The following is a 4434-nucleotide window of genomic DNA, read 5'->3' on the forward strand; positions in this document are numbered from 1 at the left end:
ATTAAAGCTTTTCGAGGACGTTGTCATTAATTACTTTTTCTATTTCTTCGGATACACTGAAAGTGAGTGAGATAGTTCGACATTTGGTTGAGACAAACTGCCTTTCTCTAATAACAACGGGAAAAGCTTTTACCGTGGTGCTATTGCCTACAGAAACATCGTTGTTGTGAAGCTGACGGAAAAGGATTCTGCAAAGAACGGCTGTAGTTTGAGAGGTGAGACAGCTAAACAGCTTTGCGATCCACAAATTCGTCTTTCGCGGCATGGTCTTGCAGAACCTGCGTTTCTTAGTAAACACCGCCCAGCTTTGGACGAGCAGGTGAGCTTCTTCAGATGTATAGGCCTAGTTTCTAGTTTACCTGAATAGCTTCAGTGCAATTACGAAAGAACTTCCTGTGGAACTTGGGGTATTGAGTGTTTGTTGTGCGAGTGATATGGAGTTCAGTTCAGTTTCAGTTCCTCCTACACTCTAGATCCCATTGCGCTGAAATCACTAGTTTCTGTTGGTTGCGGTTTTCACCGTCTCCGATGATGTGATATTAGCCTCTCTCATGTCGATATGAATGTTCACGCCATGTAGTTTTTGGTCTTCCAATCTTTCTTTCCCCCTTCCAATGGTGTCCATTTGAAAGCTGTTTTGGAAAGGCGTTGTTCTGGCAATCAGAGTATGTGACATGCTAGCTTTAATCTTCGTTCCGTGATGATTTCGCTAAATGGTCTTGTGTTGGCTCTCTCCAGAATGTGAATGTTTTCATTGGTTATGTGGTCTTGCAAGTTCGTTCATAGAATCCCTCTCAAGCATCTTTGGTGGAACACATTTAGCTTCCTGTCGATTTTTGCCGTGCTCTTCCACGTCTCACTGGCACAGAGAGCTTTTGTTTAAGCTATGCTATTTATAGAACTGCATCTTTGTGAGTAAGCCGATGGTGTGTAGGACCAGCTAGTACACATTATCTGGAACACGGCGGTGGCTTGGCTAATTCCATGGTCGACGTCAATCTCGATATCGTCACTGTTACTAATGGTGGTACTCAGATGAATCTGTTTAAATGTCTGGGTGATCTTTATGTTCGTTCTTATTCGACAGTCATAATTTATAATATTCGTTGTTTTGGTCTTTTCCACACTGACTTTCAGATCAGTCTTTCCAGTATGTGGAGGGACATGGTTAAACAATAATTTTAGGAAATCTTTGATGAGTCAAGAGTGAAGCGCATATGCTGCCAGGGGTCGTTGACATAAAAGCAGCTTGAAGCATCATGGAGTGCGAAGGACAGAGGGTATTGGATGGTTGTGATGAGGCAGTTGTCGAACGACTAGGTTTGGAGATGAGAAAGAGATGAAAGGTATTTGGGGTATCTGTGCATCGATATTGGCTATGTGTAGGGAATAAATTGATGCAGATAGTTTAGTAGTGCGAAGGTTTATTTTCTACACCGGCGTCATCAGTGTGAGATCAGTGAAAGAACCACGAAGAGTTGCGAGCAAAGAGGATGATTTAAAGAGAGGAGTGAATTGAGACATTTTGTTTTCAATACAGAATGGGATATGCTCAAAAAGATGATAGTAGTTCAAGGAATCAATTTTTCCATGTAATTTTACTCCCCGATTTTATGATTAATTTATTACTTATTTTAGAGACAAATGACTTTGTGCTAAGAGTTGAAATGATGTCAACAGAACATGGCTATCCATGTTCTGTTGACATCATTTCATAGAAAGTTTTTGAAAAAATAAGAAGGTTCCATATTGGATTTCCGGGGTCAGACATGACAGACTTGAGCCTTATACCATTGGATGACTTTTACAAACGAGAAAAATTTCGAAATGCGAGATTTTTGGAAAATGGTACGTTGCAAAACAATTTCAGGTAATTAAACCAATTACATACTGAAAGTGAACATACATGTTTATTATAATTCCAAAATCCATACATTGAAAATATTGAAGATATTAGAGGTTTAGTGAAATCCTCGAATTTGGGCAACTTCCTACTTCGAATGCCCACAAAATCAGAATCATACATAAGAGCTGACAGGGCACAAGGACTACTTTATTTAGAGAAAATTTCTGGCTATTTGAAAGACATTAATTGTCAAGTTTGGTTCACTATTAGCTGGAATGCCCCTTTTCAGTTTTATTCCCTTCAGTTTCATAACTCACTTTATACAGCTAATTGATACAATTCGAAATGAACTTGGCCTAACATTGCTACTCTACCATTTATTAGATTTCCTACACATGCAACATCAAATTGTACAGCAAATAAATCATTTGTTTACTGTTCACTTTTTCTTAAGACTCAAATAAAATTCTCTTTATTCACTCATTACAGTCAGATTTTCATGTCGTAAATATTAGAGGTTTAAGCTCTTAGTGTTTCACTTCTATTGAATTTTATTTTTACATTTATTATAAAATGATTGTTCTCAGAATTAAACAAAAATAAAAGAACATAGGCATAGTTTCTTTTGCTTTCATTACTTAGCACACTCAGTTATTTTAAAAATTCAATACCATTCTTCATGTAACGTATCTGACAGGCCATTACCTGCTTCGTTTATATAGAAGTTAGCGTTTATCTGTGAAATCTGTTATTATTATTTCGTTTAAGTTAAATAAGTGTTCTTGTCACTACATTATTGCGTACTAAAACAGCAAGATAATTTTTTTTTTTGCATAAAATCTCTAGTTTGAAAGGTTCTGTTTCTTTTTATTGGAAAACACATTTCGTTGTTTACTCCGTTTAAGCAAAGGTTTTTCTATTGCATGAACGTCACTTAACTTCAGACATAAAATCAAAATTAAGCAATGAAATATAACGGAATTAGGCAGGTCAGATCAAGAACCAGATTGTTTACAACAAAAATATAATGGGTGCTATAACTGAGAGTACAATCGATGCAAGTGTTGGAAATTTGTAACCTAGCACTCGTACTGTAGAAAGTCCTTATGAAAGACACTTATTTTTTGATTAGATGCAATAGAAAGGTATAATCGGTCCTACAGATTTCAGTTATTGATACTAAAAGAATGCAATAAGTCAAAACAGTGAATCAATAAATCAGATAGCATGCAGTAGCAGGTGTGCCTTTCTACTAAGCATAATCACCTGTAAATTTTTAAGATGTGAACATGCATAATCTTTTACTCTTTTCCTTGCTTCAGGGATTGGAATATGGCCATATTACCACAGTGATTTGTATGAGTTAAAAAAATATAGAGCTTTTTTTCCATTACTCACCCAAACCACAATGTGGCGTAAAACATCTAAGCTCATAAGGTAAAGAAATGAAGTTTCAAGCGATGATCATAACGTTCTTACATATTAAAAAAAGGGCGAGAGAAAATCACGGCGAAGTCACCAAAACATGATCATGTATGGACACCATGCTTTTATTTCATTTCGTTTTTAACTCATAATAAAAATTACCAGCGATTTGTATTTACGTCATCAAATCCAAATGGACTAAAGAGAAATTCGTTCCAACAGTATTTGCCATAATAAAAATAGACTATAACAAATTTATAATCAATAACAACAATTCTGTAGCTAAAATTTCGCACCGTTATTCATAGTCTTAATGTATCATTTCATTTCATTAATGTCAGTTTACGTGCTGCAGATCGAAAAAGAAGCGATTTATTTATGAGCACACTGTTATTTAGAGGTTTTCTGGACATGCTCACTTAAATCGGATTGGCTAATGGCACAAAATGTGATTTTTTAATAATAATTTCGGATTGCGTTTATGCCATTTCTTTTATGTATTTTGTTTTACCTGTGATTTCAAAACTTCTTCCTGTTATATTGGACAACTGTGAATTAATTGTATAAGTTGGTGATTCATTTGGTGCATCTAAAAGTTTTTTTTAATTGAAGGAAAACGAAAAAAATTCAATGGAATATTTGATGACCAATAACTGTGAACATTGGTGCAATTTTATACCCCCGCATTGTCGTCGCATAAACCCTGTGTGACGACGTTAAATGACTTTTGTGAGCGTATGTGAAAATCAGCTTAATAGCAGTAATTTTCCATATAAACCTACAGAACTGTTTCAGGAAAGGTTAACGCCAATAACTATCACTACAGTCCGAGAGAAAGAAGAGGTGACCGAAAGAAAAGTGAAAGGCAGGTCGGTGAATACTTAGTGGAGGAGGTGGCAGTGCATTTCTGTCCATATTATGAGGGTGTGGGTATTCTTTCTAGTTAACGTTTCAGCAAAATAATATATTCAATCATAGACGTAGACGTAGCTCTGTGTTAAGAATTTGTTTCTCAACTACATGGTTCTGGGTTCAATTTCACACGTAGCATCTTGAGCAAGCGTCTGCTATACTGTAGCTCCGGACCGACCAAAGCCTTATGAGTAGATTTGGTAGATAGAAACTGAAAGAAGTCCGTTGCGTATATATATATATATATATAT

This window comes from Octopus bimaculoides, chromosome 11 (genome assembly GCF_001194135.2).
Source record: "Octopus bimaculoides isolate UCB-OBI-ISO-001 chromosome 11, ASM119413v2, whole genome shotgun sequence".
NCBI classification, from domain to species: Eukaryota; Metazoa; Mollusca; class Cephalopoda; order Octopoda; family Octopodidae; genus Octopus; species Octopus bimaculoides.